This window comes from Anomaloglossus baeobatrachus, unplaced genomic scaffold, assembly GCF_048569485.1.
Source record: "Anomaloglossus baeobatrachus isolate aAnoBae1 unplaced genomic scaffold, aAnoBae1.hap1 Scaffold_295, whole genome shotgun sequence".
Taxonomy (NCBI): Eukaryota; Metazoa; Chordata; class Amphibia; order Anura; family Aromobatidae; genus Anomaloglossus; species Anomaloglossus baeobatrachus.
In genome coordinates, this window is record NW_027442392.1 from 15,668 (window position 1) to 40,720 (window position 25,053).

Sequence of the window (25,053 nt, forward strand, 5' to 3'; positions counted from 1 at the left end):
TGAGTAATGATGATCTCTTTAGTAGTCTGTTGGCGCCCTCTCCTGGAGGAATAGTTTGCTTGCTCTTGGACATTCTAAAAGAGAGGTCATGATAGACATTGAGCTTCTGAGCTCAATTGGGGACAGTCATGGGTGATGAATGTTTGCAACCTACTGCGAAGCCTCATACCGCAATATAAGGAACGTCAAATACTAAGAAAGGGCGGCCTATGAAAGAATTACTACTTTCAATAAGTACACTTAAACGGCTAATTGGGAATAGAAAAACTGTAAAAAGCCCTCTGAGAAAGCCCCCCTCTAACCTTTGATAGTAAGCTTTTCTGTAGTCTGCCTGTTGATGTATTTTCCGTTTGAACTGTGCACAACATGAAGAGACGGAACACTGGCGGCTTGTCACAATGCCCCCCGATGACATCACAATAGCGCTGCTGCCTAGAAAACAAGCTGCGCAGAAGAAGTTGTTCTTTGGGTGGGAGGGTGGGCTAGTGGAAGGAGGGGGCAATCTCTTTTTTTCCCGGGTGGTAGGGGGATGACAGGAGAAGGGAAGCGGGTGGTGAGAAAGGTACAGAGGGCAGGGTTTGGGGGCTGGGAAGGAAAGGGAAAAGATTAGGGTTTGGGGATGATGAAAGGGCTTTCTACGGGTAAGGATGGCAAAGGGTGGCAGTGACGGAAAGTCAGGCAACCTGTCCTGTCCGTCTTTTTGTATCGTGAATTGGAAAGACTGCAAGGGGGAGGGGAGTTGCTTGCGCCCTAAAGGAGGAGTTATTCAGATTCATTGCAGTGGGCGGCGGCTGCAAAACGCACCATTCTTCTTGTTTTTGCTCTGCAAAGCAGCCTTTTCAAGGGTTGGCTTGGGTGACAAAATGTCTTGTGTAGGCGTGGGTTTGTCTCCCTCTCGCTCTCTCTCCCTAAGATGTGTCCGGCATAGGCCAGGGTGCCACTCGAGGCCCAAACCAATTCTGGTTATCGCTTCTCGGCCTTTTGGCTAAGATCAAGTGTAGTGTTGTTCGAAGAGGTGGTTTAAGCTCCAGGCCACCTTAGTACAATGATACAATGCACACTGGAAGGTTGCGCTTGCTAGTACTCTGGGTGGATAGTATATTCATCTAGAGGAAAACATGGCCCTACCAGGATCGAGGCTATTAGACTGAGTAAGGGTGGGGGGCTATGGTACAACGTGCCCCAGGACTGACGACCCTGGAGTGAGTCTGAGCTTGCTGGCTTGGGACCCCGGCAAGCCTTGGGCTCTGTAGCACACCGTACCTTGCCTTTTCATACTTTTTGAGCATATTACCCTATCCCGGCCTTCTGGCTAGGAAGGGAAATTTTTATAATCCCGGTCGGAGGTCTGGTCAGCTTTGGGCTGAGAAACTAACACCCGGTTGGAGGTCTGGGTCAGCTTCGGCTGAGAAACCAACACCCGGTTGGAGGTCTGGGTCAGCTTCGGCTGAGAAACCAACACCCGGTTGGAGGTCCGGTTAGCCTTGGGCTGAGAAACCAACACCGGTTGACGGTCCGGGCAGTTTCGGCTGCGAAACCAACAACTAGTAGCTCTCTACTCCACTTGGGTAAGATGCCTGGGTGGACGCTGGGAGCAACGACAAGGCTCAACCAGGCTTCGGCTTGGGAGAGCACCGAAGATCCCTGACCCTTGCTGTGGCCTTCTGGCTCGGAGGGACGGGGTTGATTTTTGGGGACCCTCTCCTCACGGTGGGGTCCACACGAATCCTAGCCTTTGCACTGTTTTTGGTGTGACTTCGGTCATGCATTTTTTGTGGTGCTTTGGAAAGCTTCATTAAATCAAAAATCTGTTCTTATCAGTTTAATATCTGATACGTCCCCTATCTGGGGACCATATATTAAATGGATTTTTAGAACAGGGAGATGGAAAAAGAGCTTGCTCTGTCCACTCCACGCATTGACCTGGTATTGCAGTACCTCCAGGAACGGTGCACCCCTTCTTAACCCAGTTTCCAAAAGCAGAACTCAATTCACCTGATTCATATTAGCCCGATTTAATGAATTGGAAGAAAGCATACGTCTTCATATGCACCTCAATTTGGCCCATTCACTTTTCACACTTCCTCCTTTTGTTTTTTATCTTTCACACTTTTGACTTTCTTTATTCATCCAAATAGCAAACTCATCACCACTCAACCTGACCAACTCGGCTATGTCCCCGTGCTGCAGTTCTCTGTCTTATCTAGATCATTTGCAATTGAATGGAATAGATCCCTTTTGGACAAAGTGGATTCACCTGCTGCTGCAGTGACCACAGGTGTGATAAGATCTAGAATTGGCATCTGGTGCGATCTCTCCGCTTCCACTCCAAAGAAAGTTACCTGTTTATTCCTATCATGCATTGGTTTTTGGGGTTTTCTTTGAGTAATGATGATCTCTTTAGTAGTCTGTTGGCGCCCTCTCCTGGAGGAATAGTTTGCTTGCTCTTGGACATTCTAAAAGAGAGGTCATGATAGACATTGAGCTTCTGAGCTCAATTGGGGACAGTCATGGGTGATGAATGTTTGCAACCTACTGCGAAGCCTCATACCGCAATATAAGGAACGTCAAATACTAAGAAAGGGCGGCCTATGAAAGAATTACTACTTTCAATAAGTACACTTAAACGGCTAATTGGGAATAGAAAAACTGTAAAAAGCCCTCTGAGAAAGCCCCCCTCTAACCTTTGATAGTAAGCTTTTCTGTAGTCTGCCTGTTGATGTATTTTCCGTTTGAACTGTGCACAACATGAAGAGACGGAACACTGGCGGCTTGTCACAATGCCCCCCGATGACATCACAATAGCGCTGCTGCCTAGAAAACAAGCTGCGCAGAAGAAGTTGTTCTTTGGGTGGGAGGGTGGGCTAGTGGAAGGAGGGGGCAATCTCTTTTTTTCCCGGGTGGTAGGGGGATGACAGGAGAAGGGAAGCGGGTGGTGAGAAAGGTACAGAGGGCAGGGTTTGGGGGCTGGGAAGGAAAGGGAAAAGATTAGGGTTTGGGGATGATGAAAGGGCTTTCTACGGGTAAGGATGGCAAAGGGTGGCAGTGACGGAAAGTCAGGCAACCTGTCCTGTCCGTCTTTTTGTATCGTGAATTGGAAAGACTGCAAGGGGGAGGGGAGTTGCTTGCGCCCTAAAGGAGGAGTTATTCAGATTCATTGCAGTGGGCGGCGGCTGCAAAACGCACCATTCTTCTTGTTTTTGCTCTGCAAAGCAGCCTTTTCAAGGGTTGGCTTGGGTGACAAAATGTCTTGTGTAGGCGTGGGTTTGTCTCCCTCTCGCTCTCTCTCCCTAAGATGTGTCCGGCATAGGCCAGGGTGCCACTCGAGGCCCAAACCAATTCTGGTTATCGCTTCTCGGCCTTTTGGCTAAGATCAAGTGTAGTGTTGTTCGAAGAGGTGGTTTAAGCTCCAGGCCACCTTAGTACAATGATACAATGCACACTGGAAGGTTGCGCTTGCTAGTACTCTGGGTGGATAGTATATTCATCTAGAGGAAAACATGGCCCTACCAGGATCGAGGCTATTAGACTGAGTAAGGGTGGGGGGCTATGGTACAACGTGCCCCAGGACTGACGACCCTGGAGTGAGTCTGAGCTTGCTGGCTTGGGACCCCGGCAAGCCTTGGGCTCTGTAGCACACCGTACCTTGCCTTTTCATACTTTTTGAGCATATTACCCTATCCCGGCCTTCTGGCTAGGAAGGGAAATTTTTATAATCCCGGTCGGAGGTCTGGTCAGCTTTGGGCTGAGAAACTAACACCCGGTTGGAGGTCTGGGTCAGCTTCGGCTGAGAAACCAACACCCGGTTGGAGGTCTGGATCAGCTTCGGCTGAGAAACCAACACCCGGTTGGAGGTCCGGTTAGCCTTGGGCTGAGAAACCAACACCGGTTGACGGTCCGGGCAGTTTCGGCTGTGAAACCAACAACTAGTAGCTCTCTACTCCACTTGGGTAAGATGCCTGGGTGGACGCTGGGAGCAACGACAAGGCTCAACCAGGCTTCGGCTTGGGAGAGCACCGAAGATCCCTGACCCTTGCTGTGGCCTTCTGGCTCGGAGGGACGGGGTTGATTTTTGGGGACCCTCTCCTCACGGTGGGGTCCACACGAATCCTAGCCTTTGCACTGTTTTTGGTGTGACTTCGGTCATGCATTTTTTGTGGTGCTTTGGAAAGCTTCATTAAATCAAAAATCTGTTCTTATCAGTTTAATATCTGATACGTCCCCTATCTGGGGACCATATATTAAATGGATTTTTAGAACAGGGAGATGGAAAAAGAGCTTGCTCTGTCCACTCCACGCATTGACCTGGTATTGCAGTACCTCCAGGAACGGTGCACCCCTTCTTAACCCAGTTTCCAAAAGCAGAACTCAATTCACCTGATTCATATTAGCCCGATTTAATGAATTGGAAGAAAGCATACGTCTTCATATGCACCTCAATTTGGCCCATTCACTTTTCACACTTCCTCCTTTTGTTTTTTATCTTTCACACTTTTGACTTTCTTTATTCATCCAAATAGCAAACTCATCACCACTCAACCTGACCAACTCGGCTATGTCCCCTTGCTGCAGTTCTCTGTCTTATCTAGATCATTTGCAATTGAATGGAATAGATCCCTTTTGGACAAAGTGGATTCACCTGCTGCTGCAGTGACCACAGGTGTGATAAGATCTAGAATTGGCATCTGGTGCGATCTCTCCGCTTCCACTCCAAAGAAAGTTACCTGTTTATTCCTATCATGCATTGGTTTTTGGGGTTTTCTTTGAGTAATGATGATCTCTTTAGTAGTCTGTTGGCGCCCTCTCCTGGAGGAATAGTTTGCTTGCTCTTGAACATTCTAAAAGAGAGGTCATGATAGACATTGAGCTTCTGAGCTCAATTGGGGACAGTCATGGGTGATGAATGTTTGCAACCTACTGCGAAGCCTCATACCGCAATATAAGGAACGTCAAATACTAAGAAAGGGCGGCCTATGAAAGAATTACTACTTTCAATAAGTACACTTAAACGGCTAATTGGGAATAGAAAAACTGTAAAAAGCCCTCTGAGAAAGCCCCCCTCTAACCTTTGATAGTAAGCTTTTCTGTAGTCTGCCTGTTGATGTATTTTCCGTTTGAACTGTGCACAACATGAAGAGACGGAACACTGGCGGCTTGTCACAATGCCCCCCGATGACATCACAATAGCGCTGCTGCCTAGAAAACAAGCTGCGCAGAAGAAGTTGTTCTTTGGGTGGGAGGGTGGGCTAGTGGAAGGAGGGGGCAATCTCTTTTTTTCCCGGGTGGTAGGGGGATGACAGGAGAAGGGAAGCGGGTGGTGAGAAAGGTACAGAGGGCAGGGTTTGGGGGCTGGGAAGGAAAGGGAAAAGATTAGGGTTTGGGGATGATGAAAGGGCTTTCTACGGGTAAGGATGGCAAAGGGTGGCAGTGACGGAAAGTCAGGCAACCTGTCCTGTCCGTCTTTTTGTATCGTGAATTGGAAAGACTGCAAGGGGGAGGGGAGTTGCTTGCGCCCTAAAGGAGGAGTTATTCAGATTCATTGCAGTGGGCGGCGGCTGCAAAACGCACCATTCTTCTTGTTTTTGCTCTGCAAAGCAGCCTTTTCAAGGGTTGGCTTGGGTGACAAAATGTCTTGTGTAGGCGTGGGTTTGTCTCCCTCTCGCTCTCTCTCCCTAAGATGTGTCCGGCATAGGCCAGGGTGCCACTCGAGGCCCAAACCAATTCTGGTTATCGCTTCTCGGCCTTTTGGCTAAGATCAAGTGTAGTGTTGTTCGAAGAGGTGGTTTAAGCTCCAGGCCACCTTAGTACAATGATACAATGCACACTGGAAGGTTGCGCTTGCTAGTACTCTGGGTGGATAGTATATTCATCTAGAGGAAAACATGGCCCTACCAGGATCGAGGCTATTAGACTGAGTAAGGGTGGGGGGCTATGGTACAACGTGCCCCAGGACTGACGACCCTGGAGTGAGTCTGAGCTTGCTGGCTTGGGACCCCGGCAAGCCTTGGGCTCTGTAGCACACCGTACCTTGCCTTTTCATACTTTTTGAGCATATTACCCTATCCCGGCCTTCTGGCTAGGAAGGGAAATTTTTATAATCCCGGTCGGAGGTCTGGTCAGCTTTGGGCTGAGAAACTAACACCCGGTTGGAGGTCTGGGTCAGCTTCGGCTGAGAAACCAACACCCGGTTGGAGGTCTGGGTCAGCTTCGGCTGAGAAACCAACACCCGGTTGGAGGTCCGGTTAGCCTTGGGCTGAGAAACCAACACCGGTTGACGGTCCGGGCAGTTTCGGCTGCGAAACCAACAACTAGTAGCTCTCTACTCCACTTGGGTAAGATGCCTGGGTGGACGCTGGGAGCAACGACAAGGCTCAACCAGGCTTCGGCTTGGGAGAGCACCGAAGATCCCTGACCCTTGCTGTGGCCTTCTGGCTCGGAGGGACGGGGTTGATTTTTGGGGACCCTCTCCTCACGGTGGGGTCCACACGAATCCTAGCCTTTGCACTGTTTTTGGTGTGACTTCGGTCATGCATTTTTTGTGGTGCTTTGGAAAGCTTCATTAAATCAAAAATCTGTTCTTATCAGTTTAATATCTGATACGTCCCCTATCTGGGGACCATATATTAAATGGATTTTTAGAACAGGGAGATGGAAAAAGAGCTTGCTCTGTCCACTCCACGCATTGACCTGGTATTGCAGTACCTCCAGGAACGGTGCACCCCTTCTTAACCCAGTTTCCAAAAGCAGAACTCAATTCACCTGATTCATATTAGCCCGATTTAATGAATTGGAAGAAAGCATACGTCTTCATATGCACCTCAATTTGGCCCATTCACTTTTCACACTTCCTCCTTTTGTTTTTTATCTTTCACACTTTTGACTTTCTTTATTCATCCAAATAGCAAACTCATCACCACTCAACCTGACCAACTCGGCTATGTCCCCGTGCTGCAGTTCTCTGTCTTATCTAGATCATTTGCAATTGAATGGAATAGATCCCTTTTGGACAAAGTGGATTCACCTGCTGCTGCAGTGACCACAGGTGTGATAAGATCTAGAATTGGCATCTGGTGCGATCTCTCCGCTTCCACTCCAAAGAAAGTTACCTGTTTATTCCTATCATGCATTGGTTTTTGGGGTTTTCTTTGAGTAATGATGATCTCTTTAGTAGTCTGTTGGCGCCCTCTCCTGGAGGAATAGTTTGCTTGCTCTTGGACATTCTAAAAGAGAGGTCATGATAGACATTGAGCTTCTGAGCTCAATTGGGGACAGTCATGGGTGATGAATGTTTGCAACCTACTGCGAAGCCTCATACCGCAATATAAGGAACGTCAAATACTAAGAAAGGGCGGCCTATGAAAGAATTACTACTTTCAATAAGTACACTTAAACGGCTAATTGGGAATAGAAAAACTGTAAAAAGCCCTCTGAGAAAGCCCCCCTCTAACCTTTGATAGTAAGCTTTTCTGTAGTCTGCCTGTTGATGTATTTTCCGTTTGAACTGTGCACAACATGAAGAGACGGAACACTGGCGGCTTGTCACAATGCCCCCCGATGACATCACAATAGCGCTGCTGCCTAGAAAACAAGCTGCGCAGAAGAAGTTGTTCTTTGGGTGGGAGGGTGGGCTAGTGGAAGGAGGGGGCAATCTCTTTTTTTCCCGGGTGGTAGGGGGATGACAGGAGAAGGGAAGCGGGTGGTGAGAAAGGTACAGAGGGCAGGGTTTGGGGGCTGGGAAGGAAAGGGAAAAGATTAGGGTTTGGGGATGATGAAAGGGCTTTCTACGGGTAAGGATGGCAAAGGGTGGCAGTGACGGAAAGTCAGGCAACCTGTCCTGTCCGTCTTTTTGTATCGTGAATTGGAAAGACTGCAAGGGGGAGGGGAGTTGCTTGCGCCCTAAAGGAGGAGTTATTCAGATTCATTGCAGTGGGCGGCGGCTGCAAAACGCACCATTCTTCTTGTTTTTGCTCTGCAAAGCAGCCTTTTCAAGGGTTGGCTTGGGTGACAAAATGTCTTGTGTAGGCGTGGGTTTGTCTCCCTCTCGCTCTCTCTCCCTAAGATGTGTCCGGCATAGGCCAGGGTGCCACTCGAGGCCCAAACCAATTCTGGTTATCGCTTCTCGGCCTTTTGGCTAAGATCAAGTGTAGTATCTGTTCTTATCAGTTTAATATCTGATACGTCCCCTATCTGGGGACCATATATTAAATGGATTTTTAGAACAGGGAGATGGAAAAAGAGCTTGCTCTGTCCACTCCACGCATTGACCTGGTATTGCAGTACCTCCAGGAACGGTGCACCCCTTCTTAACCCAGTTTCCAAAAGCAGAACTCAATTCACCTGATTCATATTAGCCCGATTTAATGAATTGGAAGAAAGCATACGTCTTCATATGCACCTCAATTTGGCCCATTCACTTTTCACACTTCCTCCTTTTGTTTTTTATCTTTCACACTTTTGACTTTCTTTATTCATCCAAATAGCAAACTCATCACCACTCAACCTGACCAACTCGGCTATGTCCCCGTGCTGCAGTTCTCTGTCTTATCTAGATCATTTGCAATTGAATGGAATAGATCCCTTTTGGACAAAGTGGATTCACCTGCTGCTGCAGTGACCACAGGTGTGATAAGATCTAGAATTGGCATCTGGTGCGATCTCTCCGCTTCCACTCCAAAGAAAGTTACCTGTTTATTCCTATCATGCATTGGTTTTTGGGGTTTTCTTTGAGTAATGATGATCTCTTTAGTAGTCTGTTGGCGCCCTCTCCTGGAGGAATAGTTTGCTTGCTCTTGGACATTCTAAAAGAGAGGTCATGATAGACATTGAGCTTCTGAGCTCAATTGGGGACAGTCATGGGTGATGAATGTTTGCAACCTACTGCGAAGCCTCATACCGCAATATAAGGAACGTCAAATACTAAGAAAGGGCGGCCTATGAAAGAATTACTACTTTCAATAAGTACACTTAAACGGCTAATTGGGAATAGAAAAACTGTAAAAAGCCCTCTGAGAAAGCCCCCCTCTAACCTTTGATAGTAAGCTTTTCTGTAGTCTGCCTGTTGATGTATTTTCCGTTTGAACTGTGCACAACATGAAGAGACGGAACACTGGCGGCTTGTCACAATGCCCCCCGATGACATCACAATAGCGCTGCTGCCTAGAAAACAAGCTGCGCAGAAGAAGTTGTTCTTTGGGTGGGAGGGTGGGCTAGTGGAAGGAGGGGGCAATCTCTTTTTTTCCCGGGTGGTAGGGGGATGACAGGAGAAGGGAAGCGGGTGGTGAGAAAGGTACAGAGGGCAGGGTTTGGGGGCTGGGAAGGAAAGGGAAAAGATTAGGGTTTGGGGATGATGAAAGGGCTTTCTACGGGTAAGGATGGCAAAGGGTGGCAGTGACGGAAAGTCAGGCAACCTGTCCTGTCCGTCTTTTTGTATCGTGAATTGGAAAGACTGCAAGGGGGAGGGGAGTTGCTTGCGCCCTAAAGGAGGAGTTATTCAGATTCATTGCAGTGGGCGGCGGCTGCAAAACGCACCATTCTTCTTGTTTTTGCTCTGCAAAGCAGCCTTTTCAAGGGTTGGCTTGGGTGACAAAATGTCTTGTGTAGGCGTGGGTTTGTCTCCCTCTCGCTCTCTCTCCCTAAGATGTGTCCGGCATAGGCCAGGGTGCCACTCGAGGCCCAAACCAATTCTGGTTATCGCTTCTCGGCCTTTTGGCTAAGATCAAGTGTAGTGTTGTTCGAAGAGGTGGTTTAAGCTCCAGGCCACCTTAGTACAATGATACAATGCACACTGGAAGGTTGCGCTTGCTAGTACTCTGGGTGGATAGTATATTCATCTAGAGGAAAACATGGCCCTACCAGGATCGAGGCTATTAGACTGAGTAAGGGTGGGGGGCTATGGTACAACGTGCCCCAGGACTGACGACCCTGGAGTGAGTCTGAGCTTGCTGGCTTGGGACCCCGGCAAGCCTTGGGCTCTGTAGCACACCGTACCTTGCCTTTTCATACTTTTTGAGCATATTACCCTATCCCGGCCTTCTGGGTAGGAAGGGAAATTTTTATAATCCCGGTCGGAGGTCTGGTCAGCTTTGGGCTGAGAAACTAACACCCGGTTGGAGGTCTGGGTCAGCTTCGGCTGAGAAACCAACACCCGGTTGGAGGTCTGGGTCAGCTTCGGCTGAGAAACCAACACCCGGTTGGAGGTCCGGTTAGCCTTGGGCTGAGAAACCAACACCGGTTGACGGTCCGGGCAGTTTCGGCTGCGAAACCAACAACTAGTAGCTCTCTACTCCACTTGGGTAAGATGCCTGGGTGGACGCTGGGAGCAACGACAAGGCTCAACCAGGCTTCGGCTTGGGAGAGCACCGAAGATCCCTGACCCTTGCTGTGGCCTTCTGGCTCGGAGGGACGGGGTTGATTTTTGGGGACCCTCTCCTCACGGTGGGGTCCACACGAATCCTAGCCTTTGCACTGTTTTTGGTGTGACTTCGGTCATGCATTTTTTGTGGTGCTTTGGAAAGCTTCATTAAATCAAAAATCTGTTCTTATCAGTTTAATATCTGATACGTCCCCTATCTGGGGACCATATATTAAATGGATTTTTAGAACAGGGAGATGGAAAAAGAGCTTGCTCTGTCCACTCCACGCATTGACCTGGTATTGCAGTACCTCCAGGAACGGTGCACCCCTTCTTAACCCAGTTTCCAAAAGCAGAACTCAATTCACCTGATTCATATTAGCCCGATTTAATGAATTGGAAGAAAGCATACGTCTTCATATGCACCTCAATTTGGCCCATTCACTTTTCACACTTCCTCCTTTTGTTTTTTATCTTTCACACTTTTGACTTTCTTTATTCATCCAAATAGCAAACTCATCACCACTCAACCTGACCAACTCGGCTATGTCCCCGTGCTGCAGTTCTCTGTCTTATCTAGATCATTTGCAATTGAATGGAATAGATCCCTTTTGGACAAAGTGGATTCACCTGCTGCTGCAGTGACCACAGGTGTGATAAGATCTAGAATTGGCATCTGGTGCGATCTCTCCGCTTCCACTCCAAAGAAAGTTACCTGTTTATTCCTATCATGCATTGGTTTTTGGGGTTTTCTTTGAGTAATGATGATCTCTTTAGTAGTCTGTTGGCGCCCTCTCCTGGAGGAATAGTTTGCTTGCTCTTGGACATTCTAAAAGAGAGGTCATGATAGACATTGAGCTTCTGAGCTCAATTGGGGACAGTCATGGGTGATGAATGTTTGCAACCTACTGCGAAGCCTCATACCGCAATATAAGGAACGTCAAATACTAAGAAAGGGCGGCCTATGAAAGAATTACTACTTTCAATAAGTACACTTAAACGGCTAATTGGGAATAGAAAAACTGTAAAAAGCCCTCTGAGAAAGCCCCCCTCTAACCTTTGATAGTAAGCTTTTCTGTAGTCTGCCTGTTGATGTATTTTCCGTTTGAACTGTGCACAACATGAAGAGACGGAACACTGGCGGCTTGTCACAATGCCCCCCGATGACATCACAATAGCGCTGCTGCCTAGAAAACAAGCTGCGCAGAAGAAGTTGTTCTTTGGGTGGGAGGGTGGGCTAGTGGAAGGAGGGGGCAATCTCTTTTTTTCCCGGGTGGTAGGGGGATGACAGGAGAAGGGAAGCGGGTGGTGAGAAAGGTACAGAGGGCAGGGTTTGGGGGCTGGGAAGGAAAGGGAAAAGATTAGGGTTTGGGGATGATGAAAGGGCTTTCTACGGGTAAGGATGGCAAAGGGTGGCAGTGACGGAAAGTCAGGCAACCTGTCCTGTCCGTCTTTTTGTATCGTGAATTGGAAAGACTGCAAGGGGGAGGGGAGTTGCTTGCGCCCTAAAGGAGGAGTTATTCAGATTCATTGCAGTGGGCGGCGGCTGCAAAACGCACCATTCTTCTTGTTTTTGCTCTGCAAAGCAGCCTTTTCAAGGGTTGGCTTGGGTGACAAAATGTCTTGTGTAGGCGTGGGTTTGTCTCCCTCTCGCTCTCTCTCCCTAAGATGTGTCCGGCATAGGCCAGGGTGCCACTCGAGGCCCAAACCAATTCTGGTTATCGCTTCTCGGCCTTTTGGCTAAGATCAAGTGTAGTATCTGTTCTTATCAGTTTAATATCTGATACGTCCCCTATCTGGGGACCATATATTAAATGGATTTTTAGAACAGGGAGATGGAAAAAGAGCTTGCTCTGTCCACTCCACGCATTGACCTGGTATTGCAGTACCTCCAGGAACGGTGCACCCCTTCTTAACCCAGTTTCCAAAAGCAGAACTCAATTCACCTGATTCATATTAGCCCGATTTAATGAATTGGAAGAAAGCATACGTCTTCATATGCACCTCAATTTGGCCCATTCACTTTTCACACTTCCTCCTTTTGTTTTTTATCTTTCACACTTTTGACTTTCTTTATTCATCCAAATAGCAAACTCATCACCACTCAACCTGACCAACTCGGCTATGTCCCCGTGCTGCAGTTCTCTGTCTTATCTAGATCATTTGCAATTGAATGGAATAGATCCCTTTTGGACAAAGTGGATTCACCTGCTGCTGCAGTGACCACAGGTGTGATAAGATCTAGAATTGGCATCTGGTGCGATCTCTCCGCTTCCACTCCAAAGAAAGTTACCTGTTTATTCCTATCATGCATTGGTTTTTGGGGTTTTCTTTGAGTAATGATGATCTCTTTAGTAGTCTGTTGGCGCCCTCTCCTGGAGGAATAGTTTGCTTGCTCTTGGACATTCTAAAAGAGAGGTCATGATAGACATTGAGCTTCTGAGCTCAATTGGGGACAGTCATGGGTGATGAATGTTTGCAACCTACTGCGAAGCCTCATACCGCAATATAAGGAACGTCAAATACTAAGAAAGGGCGGCCTATGAAAGAATTACTACTTTCAATAAGTACACTTAAACGGCTAATTGGGAATAGAAAAACTGTAAAAAGCCCTCTGAGAAAGCCCCCCTCTAACCTTTGATAGTAAGCTTTTCTGTAGTCTGCCTGTTGATGTATTTTCCGTTTGAACTGTGCACAACATGAAGAGACGGAACACTGGCGGCTTGTCACAATGCCCCCCGATGACATCACAATAGCGCTGCTGCCTAGAAAACAAGCTGCGCAGAAGAAGTTGTTCTTTGGGTGGGAGGGTGGGCTAGTGGAAGGAGGGGGCAATCTCTTTTTTTCCCGGGTGGTAGGGGGATGACAGGAGAAGGGAAGCGGGTGGTGAGAAAGGTACAGAGGGCAGGGTTTGGGGGCTGGGAAGGAAAGGGAAAAGATTAGGGTTTGGGGATGATGAAAGGGCTTTCTACGGGTAAGGATGGCAAAGGGTGGCAGTGACGGAAAGTCAGGCAACCTGTCCTGTCCGTCTTTTTGTATCGTGAATTGGAAAGACTGCAAGGGGGAGGGGAGTTGCTTGCGCCCTAAAGGAGGAGTTATTCAGATTCATTGCAGTGGGCGGCGGCTGCAAAACGCACCATTCTTCTTGTTTTTGCTCTGCAAAGCAGCCTTTTCAAGGGTTGGCTTGGGTGACAAAATGTCTTGTGTAGGCGTGGGTTTGTCTCCCTCTCGCTCTCTCTCCCTAAGATGTGTCCGGCATAGGCCAGGGTGCCACTCGAGGCCCAAACCAATTCTGGTTATCGCTTCTCGGCCTTTTGGCTAAGATCAAGTGTAGTGTTGTTCGAAGAGGTGGTTTAAGCTCCAGGCCACCTTAGTACAATGATACAATGCACACTGGAAGGTTGCGCTTGCTAGTACTCTGGGTGGATAGTATATTCATCTAGAGGAAAACATGGCCCTACCAGGATCGAGGCTATTAGACTGAGTAAGGGTGGGGGGCTATGGTACAACGTGCCCCAGGACTGACGACCCTGGAGTGAGTCTGAGCTTGCTGGCTTGGGACCCCGGCAAGCCTTGGGCTCTGTAGCACACCGTACCTTGCCTTTTCATACTTTTTGAGCATATTACCCTATCCCGGCCTTCTGGCTAGGAAGGGAAATTTTTATAATCCCGGTCGGAGGTCTGGTCAGCTTTGGGCTGAGAAACTAACACCCGGTTGGAGGTCTGGGTCAGCTTCGGCTGAGAAACCAACACCCGGTTGGAGGTCTGGGTCAGCTTCGGCTGAGAAACCAACACCCGGTTGGAGGTCCGGTTAGCCTTGGGCTGAGAAACCAACACCGGTTGACGGTCCGGGCAGTTTCGGCTGCGAAACCAACAACTAGTAGCTCTCTACTCCACTTGGGTAAGATGCCTGGGTGGACGCTGGGAGCAACGACAAGGCTCAACCAGGCTTCGGCTTGGGAGAGCACCGAAGATCCCTGACCCTTGCTGTGGCCTTCTGGCTCGGAGGGACGGGGTTGATTTTTGGGGACCCTCTCCTCACGGTGGGGTCCACACGAATCCTAGCCTTTGCACTGTTTTTGGTGTGACTTCGGTCATGCATTTTTTGTGGTGCTTTGGAAAGCTTCATTAAATCAAAAATCTGTTCTTATCAGTTTAATATCTGATACGTCCCCTATCTGGGGACCATATATTAAATGGATTTTTAGAACAGGGAGATGGAAAAAGAGCTTGCTCTGTCCACTCCACGCATTGACCTGGTATTGCAGTACCTCCAGGAACGGTGCACCCCTTCTTAACCCAGTTTCCAAAAGCAGAACTCAATTCACCTGATTCATATTAGCCCGATTTAATGAATTGGAAGAAAGCATACGTCTTCATATGCACCTCAATTTGGCCCATTCACTTTTCACACTTCCTCCTTTTGTTTTTTATCTTTCACACTTTTGACTTTCTTTATTCATCCAAATAGCAAACTCATCACCACTCAACCTGACCAACTCGGCTATGTCCCCGTGCTGCAGTTCTCTGTCTTATCTAGATCATTTGCAATTGAATGGAATAGATCCCTTTTGGACAAAGTGGATTCACCTGCTGCTGCAGTGACCACAGGTGTGATAAGATCTAGAATTGGCATCTGGTGCGATCTCTCCGCTTCCACTCCAAAGAAAGTTACCTGTTTATTCCTATCATGCATTGGTTTTTGGGGTTTTCTTTGAGTAATGATGATCTCTTTAGTAGTCTGTTGGCGCCCTCTCCTGGAGGAATAGTTTGCTTGCTCTTGGACATTCTAAAAGAGAGGTCATGATAGACATTGAGCTTCTGAGCTCAATTGGGGACAGTCATGGGTGATGAATGTTTGCAACCTACTGCGAAGCCTCATACCGCAATATAAGGAACGTCAAATACTAAGAAAGGGCGGCCTATGAAAGAATTACTACTTTCAATAAGTACACTTAAACGGCTAATTGGGAATAGAAAAACTGTAAAAAGCCCTCTGAGAAAGCCCCCCTCTAACCTTTGATAGTAAGCTTTTCTGTAGTCTGCCTGTTGATGTATTTTCCGTTTGAACTGTGCACAACATGAAGAGACGGAACACTGGCGGCTTGTCACAATGCCCCCCGATGACATCACAATAGCGCTGCTGCCTAGAAAACAAGCTGCGCAGAAGAAGTTGTTCTTTGGGTGGGAGGGTGGGCTAGTGGAAGGAGGGGGCAATCTCTTTTTTTCCCGGGTGGTAGGGGGATGACAGGAGAAGGGAAGCGGGTGGTGAGAAAGGTACAGAGGGCAGGGTTTGGGGGCTGGGAAGGAAAGGGAAAAGATTAGGGTTTGGGGATGATGAAAGGGCTTTCTACGGGTAAGGATGGCAAAGGGTGGCAGTGACGGAAAGTCAGGCAACCTGTCCTGTCCGTCTTTTTGTATCGTGAATTGGAAAGACTGCAAGGGGGAGGGGAGTTGCTTGCGCCCTAAAGGAGGAGTTATTCAGATTCATTGCAGTGGGCGGCGGCTGCAAAACGCACCATTCTTCTTGTTTTTGCTCTGCAAAGCAGCCTTTTCAAGGGTTGGCTTGGGTGACAAAATGTCTTGTGTAGGCGTGGGTTTGTCTCCCTCTCGCTCTCTCTCCCTAAGATGTGTCCGGCATAGGCCAGGGTGCCACTCGAGGCCCAAACCAATTCTGGTTATCGCTTCTCGGCCTTTTGGCTAAGATCAAGTGTAGTATCTGTTCTTATCAGTTTAATATCTGATACGTCCCCTATCTGGGGACCATATATTAAATGGATTTTTAGAACAGGGAGATGGAAAAAGAGCTTGCTCTGTCCACTCCACGCATTGACCTGGTATTGCAGTACCTCCAGGAACGGTGCACCCCTTCTTAACCCAGTTTCCAAAAGCAGAACTCAATTCACCTGATTCATATTAGCCCGATTTAATGAATTGGAAGAAAGCATACGTCTTCATATGCACCTCAATTTGGCCCATTCACTTTTCACACTTCCTCCTTTTGTTTTTTATCTTTCACACTTTTGACTTTCTTTATTCATCCAAATAGCAAACTCATCACCACTCAACCTGACCAACTCGGCTATGTCCCCGTGCTGCAGTTCTCTGTCTTATCTAGATCATTTGCAATTGAATGGAATAGATCCCTTTTGGACAAAGTGGATTCACCTGCTGCTGCAGTGACCACAGGTGTGATAAGATCTAGAATTGGCATCTGGTGCGATCTCTCCGCTTCCACTCCAAAGAAAGTTACTTGTTTATTCCTATCATGCATTGGTTTTTGGGGTTTTCTTTGAGTAATGATGATCTCTTTAGTAGTCTGTTGGCGCCCTCTCCTGGAGGAATAGTTTGCTTGCTCTTGGACATTCTAAAAGAGAGGTCATGATAGACATTGAGCTTCTGAGCTCAATTGGGGACAGTCATGGGTGATGAATGTTTGCAACCTACTGCGAAGCCTCATACCGCAATATAAGGAACGTCAAATACTAAGAAAGGGCGGCCTATGAAAGAATTACTACTTTCAATAAGTACACTTAAACGGCTAATTGGGAATAGAAAAACTGTAAAAAGCCCTCTGAGAAAGCCCCCCTCTAACCTTTGATAGTAAGCTTTTCTGTAGTCTGCCTGTTGATGTATTTTCCGTTTGAACTGTGCACAACATGAAGAGACGGAACACTGGCGGCTTGTCACAATGCCCCCCGATGACATCACAATAGCGCTGCTGCCTAGAAAACAAGCTGCGCAGAAGAAGTTGTTCTTTGGGTGGGAGGGTGGGCTAGTGGAAGGAGGGGGCAATCTCTTTTTTTCCCGGGTGGTAGGGGGATGACAGGAGAAGGGAAGCGGGTGGTGAGAAAGGTACAGAGGGCAGGGTTTGGGGGCTGGGAAGGAAAGGGAAAAGATTAGGGTTTGGGGATGATGAAAGGGCTTTCTACGGGTAAGGATGGCAAAGGGTGGCAGTGACGGAAAGTCAGGCAACCTGTCCTGTCCGTCTTTTTGTATCGTGAATTGGAAAGACTGCAAGGGGGAGGGGAGTTGCTTGCGCCCTAAAGGAGGAGTTATTCAGATTCATTGCAGTGGGCGGCGGCTGCAAAACGCACCATTCTTCTTGTTTTTGCTCTGCAAAGCAGCCTTTTCAAGGGTTGGCTTGGGTGACAAAATGTCTTGTGTAGGCGTGGGTTTGTCTCCCTCTCGCTCTCTCTCCCTAAGATGTGTCCGGCATAGGCCAGGGTGCCACTCGAGGCCCAAACCAATTCTGGTTATCGCTTCTCGGCCTTTTGGCTAAGATCAAGTGTAGTGTTGTTCGAAGAGGTGGTTTAAGCTCCAGGCCACCTTAGTACAATGATACAATGCACACTGGAAGGTTGCGCTTGCTAGTACTCTGGGTGGATAGTATATTCATCTAGAGGAAAACATGGCCCTACCAGGATCGAGGCTATTAGACTGAGTAAGGGTGGGGGGCTATGGTACAACGTGCCCCAGGACTGACGACCCTGGAGTGAGTCTGAGCTTGCTGGCTTGGGACCCCGGCAAGCCTTGGGCTCTGTAGCACACCGTACCTTGCCTTTTCATACTTTTTGAGCATATTACCCTATCCCGGCCTTCTGGCTAGGAAGGGAAATTTTTATAATCCCGGTCGGAGGTCTGGTCAGCTTTGGGCTGAGAAACTAACACCCGGTTGGAGGTCTGGGTCAGCTTCGGCTGAGAAACCAACACCCGGTTGGAGGTCTGGGTCAGCTTCGGCTGAGAAACCAACACCCGGTTGGAGGTCCGGTTAGCCTTGGGCTGAGAAACCAACACCGGTTGACGGTCCGGGCAGTTTCGGCTGCGAAACCAACAACTAGTAGCTCTCTACTCCACTTGGGTAAGATGCCTGGGTGGACGCTGGGAGCAACGACAAGGCTCAACCAGGCTTCGGCTTGGGAGAGCACCGAAGATCCCTGACCCTTGCTGTGGCCTTCTGGCTCGGAGGGACGGGGTTGATTTTTGGGGACCCTCTCCTCACGGTGGGGTCCACACGAATCCTAGCCTTTGCACTGTTTTTGGTGTGACTTCGGTCATGCATTTTTTGTGGTGCTTTGGAAAGCTTCATTAAATCAAAAATCTGTTCTTATCAGTTTAATATCTGATACGTCCCCTATCTGGGGACCATATATTAAATGGATTTTTAGAACAGGGAGATGGAAAAAGAGCTTGCTCTGTCCACTCCACGCATTGACCTGGTATTGCAGTACCTCCAGGAACGGTGCACCCCTTCTTAACCCAGTTTCCAAAAGCAGAACTCAATTCACCTGATTCATATTAGCCCGATTTAATGAATTGGAAGAAAGCATACGTCTTCATATGCACCTCAATTTGGCCCATTCACTTTTCACACTTCCTCCTTTTGTTTTTTATCTTTCACACTTTTGACTTTCTTTATTCATCCAAATAGCAAACTCATCACCACTCAACCTGACCAACTCGGCTATGTCCCCGTGCTGCAGTTCTCTGTCTTATCTAGATCATTTGCAATTGAATGGAATAGATCCCTTTTGGACAAAGTGGATTCACCTGCTGCTGCAGTGACCACAGGTGTGATAAGATCTAGAATTGGCATCTGGTGCGATCTCTCCGCTTCCACTCCAAAGAAAGTTACCTGTTTATTCCTATCATGCATTGGTTTTTGGGGTTTTCTTTGAGTAATGATGATCTCTTTAGTAGTCTGTTGGCGCCCTCTCCTGGAGGAATAGTTTGCTTGCTCTTGGACATTCTAAAAGAGAGGTCATGATAGACATTGAGCTTCTGAGCTCAATTGGGGACAGTCATGGGTGATGAATGTTTGCAACCTACTGCGAAGCCTCATACCGCAATATAAGGAACGTCAAATACTAAGAAAGGGCGGCCTATGAAAGAATTACTACTTTCAATAAGTACACTTAAACGGCTAATTGGGAATAGAAAAACTGTAAAAAGCCCTCTGAGAAAGCCCCCCTCTAACCTTTGATAGTAAGCTTTTCTGTAGTCTGCCTGTTGATGTATTTTCCGTTTGAACTGTGCACAACATGAAGAGACGGAACACTGGCGGCTTGTCACAATGCCCCCCGATGACATCACAATAGCGCTGCTGCCTAGAAAACAAGCTGCGCAGAAGAAGTTGTTCTTTGGGTGGGAGGGTGGGCTAGTGGAAGGAGGGGGCAATCTCTTTTTTTCCCGGGTGGTAGGGGGATGACAGGAGAAGGGAAGCGGGTGGTGAGAAAGGTACAGAGGGCAGGGTTTGGGGGCTGGGAAGGAAAGGGAAAAGATTAGGGTTTGGGGATGATGAAAGGGCTTTCTACGGGTAAGGATGGCAAAGGGTGGCAGTGACGGAAAGTCAGGCAACCTGTCCTGTCCGTCTTTTTGTATCGTGAATTGGAAAGACTGCAAGGGGGAGGGGAGTTGCTTGCGCCCTAAAGGAGGAGTTATTCAGATTCATTGCAGTGGGCGGCGGCTGCAAAACGCACCATTCTTCTTGTTTTTGCTCTGCAAAGCAGCCTTTTCAAGGGTTGGCTTGGGTGACAAAATGTCTTGTGTAGGCGTGGGTTTGTCTCCCTCTCGCTCTCTCTCCCTAAGATGTGTCCGGCATAGGCCAGGGTGCCACTCGAGGCCCAAACCAATTCTGGTTATCGCTTCTCGGCCTTTTGGCTAAGATCAAGTGTAGTGTTGTTCGAAGAGGTGGTTTAAGCTCCAGGCCACCTTAGTACAATGATACAATGCACACTGGAAGGTTGCGCTTGCTAGTACTCTGGGTGGATAGTATATTCATCTAGAGGATAACATGGCCCTACCAGGATCGAGGCTATTAGACTGAGTAAGGGTGGGGGGCTATGGTACAACGTGCCCCAGGACTGACGACCCTGGAGTGAGTCTGAGCTTGCTGGCTTGGGACCCCGGCAAGCCTTGGGCTCTGTAGCACACCGTACCTTGCCTTTTCATACTTTTTGAGCATATTACCCTATCCCGGCCTTCTGGCTAGGAAGGGAAATTTTTATAATCCCGGTCGGAGGTCTGGTCAGCTTTGGGCTGAGAAACTAACACCCGGTTGGAGGTCTGGGTCAGCTTCGGCTGAGAAACCAACACCCGGTTGGAGGTCTGGGTCAGCTTCGGCTGAGAAACCAACACCCGGTTGGAGGTCCGGTTAGCCTTGGGCTGAGAAACCAACACCGGTTGACGGTCCGGGCAGTTTCGGCTGCGAAACCAACAACTAGTAGCTCTCTACTCCACTTGGGTAAGATGCCTGGGTGGACGCTGGGAGCAACGACAAGGCTCAACCAGGCTTCGGCTTGGGAGAGCACCGAAGATCCCTGACCCTTGCTGTGGCCTTCTGGCTCGGAGGGACGGGGTTGATTTTTGGGGACCCTCTCCTCACGGTGGGGTCCACACGAATCCTAGCCTTTGCACTGTTTTTGGTGTGACTTCGGTCATGCATTTTTTGTGGTGCTTTGGAAAGCTTCATTAAATCAAAAATCTGTTCTTATCAGTTTAATATCTGATACGTCCCCTATCTGGGGACCATATATTAAATGGATTTTTAGAACAGGGAGATGGAAAAAGAGCTTGCTCTGTCCACTCCACGCATTGACCTGGTATTGCAGTACCTCCAGGAACGGTGCACCCCTTCTTAACCCAGTTTCCAAAAGCAGAACTCAATTCACCTGATTCATATTAGCCCGATTTAATGAATTGGAAGAAAGCATACGTCTTCATATGCACCTCAATTTGGCCCATTCACTTTTCACACTTCCTCCTTTTGTTTTTTATCTTTCACACTTTTGACTTTCTTTATTCATCCAAATAGCAAACTCATCACCACTCAACCTGACCAACTCGGCTATGTCCCCGTGCTGCAGTTCTCTGTCTTATCTAGATCATTTGCAATTGAATGGAATAGATCCCTTTTGGACAAAGTGGATTCACCTGCTGCTGCAGTGACCACAGGTGTGATAAGATCTAGAATTGGCATCTGGTGCGATCTCTCCGCTTCCACTCCAAAGAAAGTTACCTGTTTATTCCTATCATGCATTGGTTTTTGGGGTTTTCTTTGAGTAATGATGATCTCTTTAGTAGTCTGTTGGCGCCCTCTCCTGGAGGAATAGTTTGCTTGCTCTTGGACATTCTAAAAGAGAGGTCATGATAGACATTGAGCTTCTGAGCTCAATTGGGGACAGTCATGGGTGATGAATGTTTGCAACCTACTGCGAAGCCTCATACCGCAATATAAGGAACGTCAAATACTAAGAAAGGGCGGCCTATGAAAGAATTACTACTTTCAATAAGTACACTTAAACGGCTAATTGGGAATAGAAAAACTGTAAAAAGCCCTCTGAGAAAGCCCCCCTCTAACCTTTGATAGTAAGCTTTTCTGTAGTCTGCCTGTTGATGTATTTTCCGTTTGAACTGTGCACAACATGAAGAGATGGAACACTGGCGGCTTGTCACAATGCCCCCCGATGACATCACAATAGCGCTGCTGCCTAGAAAACAAGCTGCGCAGAAGAAGTTGTTCTTTGGGTGGGAGGGTGGGCTAGTGGAAGGAGGGGGCAATCTCTTTTTTTCCCGGGTGGTAGGGGGATGACAGGAGAAGGGAAGCGGGTGGTGAGAAAGGTACAGAGGGCAGGGTTTGGGGGCTGGGAAGGAAAGGGAAAAGATTAGGGTTTGGGGATGATGAAAGGGCTTTCTACGGGTAAGGATGGCAAAGGGTGGCAGTGACGGAAAGTCAGGCAACCTGTCCTGTCCGTCTTTTTGTATCGTGAATTGGAAAGACTGCAAGGGGGAGGGGAGTTGCTTGCGCCCTAAAGGAGGAGTTATTCAGATTCATTGCAGTGGGCGGCGGCTGCAAAACGCACCATTCTTTTTGTTTTTGCTCTGCAAAGCAGCCTTTTCAAGGGTTGGCTTGGGTGACAAAATGTCTTGTGTAGGCGTGGGTTTGTCTCCCTCTCGCTCTCTCTCCCTAAGATGTGTCCGGCATAGGCCAGGGTGCCACTCGAGGCCCAAACCAATTCTGGTTATCGCTTCTCGGCCTTTTGGCTAAGATCAAGTGTAGTATCTGTTCTTATCAGTTTAATATCTGATACGTCCCCTATCTGGGGACCATATATTAAATGGATTTTTAGAACAGGGAGATGGAAAAAGAGCTTGCTCTGTCCACTCCACGCATTGACCTGGTATTGCAGTACCTCCAGGAACGGTGCACCCCTTCTTAACCCAGTTTCCAAAAGCAGAACTCAATTCACCTGATTCATATTAGCCCGATTTAATGAATTGGAAGAAAGCATACGTCTTCATATGCACCTCAATTTGGCCCATTCACTTTTCACACTTCCTCCTTTTGTTTTTTATCTTTCACACTTTTGACTTTCTTTATTCATCCAAATAGCAAACTCATCACCACTCAACCTGACCAACTCGGCTATGTCCCCGTGCTGCAGTTCTCTGTCTTATCTAGATCATTTGCAATTGAATGGAATAGATCCCTTTTGGACAAAGTGGATTCACCTGCTGCTGCAGTGACCACAGGTGTGATAAGATCTAGAATTGGCATCTGGTGCGATCTCTCCGCTTCCACTCCAAAGAAAGTTACCTGTTTATTCCTATCATGCATTGGTTTTTGGGGTTTTCTTTGAGTAATGATGATCTCTTTAGTAGTCTGTTGGCGCCCTCTCCTGGAGGAATAGTTTGCTTGCTCTTGGACATTCTAAAAGAGAGGTCATGATAGACATTGAGCTTCTGAGCTCAATTGGGGACAGTCATGGGTGATGAATGTTTGCAACCTACTGCGAAGCCTCATACCGCAATATAAGGAACGTCAAATACTAAGAAAGGGCGGCCTATGAAAGAATTACTACTTTCAATAAGTACACTTAAACGGCTAATTGGGAATAGAAAAACTGTAAAAAGCCCTCTGAGAAAGCCCCCCTCTAACCTTTGATAGTAAGCTTTTCTGTAGTCTGCCTGTTGATGTATTTTCCGTTTGAACTGTGCACAACATGAAGAGACGGAACACTGGCGGCTTGTCACAATGCCCCCCGATGACATCACAATAGCGCTGCTGCCTAGAAAACAAGCTGCGCAGAAGAAGTTGTTCTTTGGGTGGGAGGGTGGGCTAGTGGAAGGAGGGGGCAATCTCTTTTTTTCCCGGGTGGTAGGGGGATGACAGGAGAAGGGAAGCGGGTGGTGAGAAAGGTACAGAGGGCAGGGTTTGGGGGCTGGGAAGGAAAGGGAAAAGATTAGGGTTTGGGGATGATGAAAGGGCTTTCTACGGGTAAGGATGGCAAAGGGTGGCAGTGACGGAAAGTCAGGCAACCTGTCCTGTCCGTCTTTTTGTATCGTGAATTGGAAAGACTGCAAGGGGGAGGGGAGTTGCTTGCGCCCTAAAGGAGGAGTTATTCAGATTCATTGCAGTGGGCGGCGGCTGCAAAACGCACCATTCTTCTTGTTTTTGCTCTGCAAAGCAGCCTTTTCAAGGGTTGGCTTGGGTGACAAAATGTCTTGTGTAGGCGTGGGTTTGTCTCCCTCTCGCTCTCTCTCCCTAAGATGTGTCCGGCATAGGCCAGGGTGCCACTCGAGGCCCAAACCAATTCTGGTTATCGCTTCTCGGCCTTTTGGCTAAGATCAAGTGTAGTGTTGTTCGAAGAGGTGGTTTAAGCTCCAGGCCACCTTAGTACAATGATACAATGCACACTGGAAGGTTGCGCTTGCTAGTACTCTGGGTGGATAGTATATTCATCTAGAGGATAACATGGCCCTACCAGGATCGAGGCTATTAGACTGAGTAAGGGTGGGGGGCTATGGTACAACGTGCCCCAGGACTGACGACCCTGGAGTGAGTCTGAGCTTGCTGGCTTGGGACCCCGGCAAGCCTTGGGCTCTGTAGCACACCGTACCTTGCCTTTTCATACTTTTTGAGCATATTACCCTATCCCGGCCTTCTGGCTAGGAAGGGAAATTTTTATAATCCCGGTCGGAGGTCTGGTCAGCTTTGGGCTGAGAAACTAACACCCGGTTGGAGGTCTGGGTCAGCTTCGGCTGAGAAACCAACACCCGGTTGGAGGTCTGGGTCAGCTTCGGCTGAGAAACCAACACCCGGTTGGAGGTCCGGTTAGCCTTGGGCTGAGAAACCAACACCGGTTGACGGTCCGGGCAGTTTCGGCTGCGAAACCAACAACTAGTAGCTCTCTACTCCACTTGGGTAAGATGCCTGGGTGGACGCTGGGAGCAACGACAAGGCTCAACCAGGCTTCGGCTTGGGAGAGCACCGAAGATCCCTGACCCTTGCTGTGGCCTTCTGGCTCGGAGGGACGGGGTTGATTTTTGGGGACCCTCTCCTCACGGTGGGGTCCACACGAATCCTAGCCTTTGCACTGTTTTTGGTGTGACTTCGGTCATGCATTTTTTGTGGTGCTTTGGAAAGCTTCATTAAATCAAAAATCTGTTCTTATCAGTTTAATATCTGATACGTCCCCTATCTGGGGACCATATATTAAATGGATTTTTAGAACAGGGAGATGGAAAAAGAGCTTGCTCTGTCCACTCCACGCATTGACCTGGTATTGCAGTACCTCCAGGAACGGTGCACCCCTTCTTAACCCAGTTTCCAAAAGCAGAACTCAATTCACCTGATTCATATTAGCCCGATTTAATGAATTGGAAGAAAGCATACGTCTTCATATGCACCTCAATTTGGCCCA

The 25,053-nt window shown here is 48.2% G+C and overlaps 12 non-coding genes across 12 annotated transcripts; all 12 read left to right on the forward strand.

Moving 5' to 3' along the window:
- Positions 1-1,767: 1,767 nt before the first annotated feature.
- LOC142267421 (U2 spliceosomal RNA) lies at positions 1,768-1,960 on the forward strand. Its single transcript, XR_012733317.1, has one exon. It is a non-coding gene; the product is annotated as a U2 spliceosomal RNA (small nuclear RNA).
- Positions 1,961-4,149: 2,189 nt separating this feature from the next.
- On the forward strand, positions 4,150-4,342 carry LOC142267422 (U2 spliceosomal RNA). Its single transcript, XR_012733318.1, has one exon. It is a non-coding gene; the product is annotated as a U2 spliceosomal RNA (small nuclear RNA).
- A 2,189-nt stretch (positions 4,343-6,531) lies between these two features.
- Positions 6,532-6,724, forward strand: LOC142267423 (U2 spliceosomal RNA). Its single transcript, XR_012733319.1, has one exon. It is a non-coding gene; the product is annotated as a U2 spliceosomal RNA (small nuclear RNA).
- A 1,387-nt stretch (positions 6,725-8,111) lies between these two features.
- On the forward strand, positions 8,112-8,302 carry LOC142267340 (U2 spliceosomal RNA). The gene has a single exon (XR_012733246.1). It is a non-coding gene; the product is annotated as a U2 spliceosomal RNA (small nuclear RNA).
- A 2,189-nt stretch (positions 8,303-10,491) lies between these two features.
- LOC142267424 (U2 spliceosomal RNA) lies at positions 10,492-10,684 on the forward strand. Its single transcript, XR_012733320.1, has one exon. It is a non-coding gene; the product is annotated as a U2 spliceosomal RNA (small nuclear RNA).
- Positions 10,685-12,071: 1,387 nt separating this feature from the next.
- Positions 12,072-12,262, forward strand: LOC142267352 (U2 spliceosomal RNA). The gene has a single exon (XR_012733257.1). It is a non-coding gene; the product is annotated as a U2 spliceosomal RNA (small nuclear RNA).
- Positions 12,263-14,451: 2,189 nt separating this feature from the next.
- LOC142267426 (U2 spliceosomal RNA) lies at positions 14,452-14,644 on the forward strand. Its single transcript, XR_012733322.1, has one exon. It is a non-coding gene; the product is annotated as a U2 spliceosomal RNA (small nuclear RNA).
- A 1,387-nt stretch (positions 14,645-16,031) lies between these two features.
- Positions 16,032-16,222, forward strand: LOC142267365 (U2 spliceosomal RNA). The gene has a single exon (XR_012733268.1). It is a non-coding gene; the product is annotated as a U2 spliceosomal RNA (small nuclear RNA).
- A 2,189-nt stretch (positions 16,223-18,411) lies between these two features.
- On the forward strand, positions 18,412-18,604 carry LOC142267427 (U2 spliceosomal RNA). Its single transcript, XR_012733323.1, has one exon. It is a non-coding gene; the product is annotated as a U2 spliceosomal RNA (small nuclear RNA).
- A 2,189-nt stretch (positions 18,605-20,793) lies between these two features.
- LOC142267428 (U2 spliceosomal RNA) lies at positions 20,794-20,986 on the forward strand. Its single transcript, XR_012733324.1, has one exon. It is a non-coding gene; the product is annotated as a U2 spliceosomal RNA (small nuclear RNA).
- A 1,387-nt stretch (positions 20,987-22,373) lies between these two features.
- On the forward strand, positions 22,374-22,564 carry LOC142267377 (U2 spliceosomal RNA). Its single transcript, XR_012733279.1, has one exon. It is a non-coding gene; the product is annotated as a U2 spliceosomal RNA (small nuclear RNA).
- Positions 22,565-24,753: 2,189 nt separating this feature from the next.
- Positions 24,754-24,946, forward strand: LOC142267429 (U2 spliceosomal RNA). The gene has a single exon (XR_012733325.1). It is a non-coding gene; the product is annotated as a U2 spliceosomal RNA (small nuclear RNA).
- The last annotated feature ends 107 nt before the right edge of the window (positions 24,947-25,053 follow it).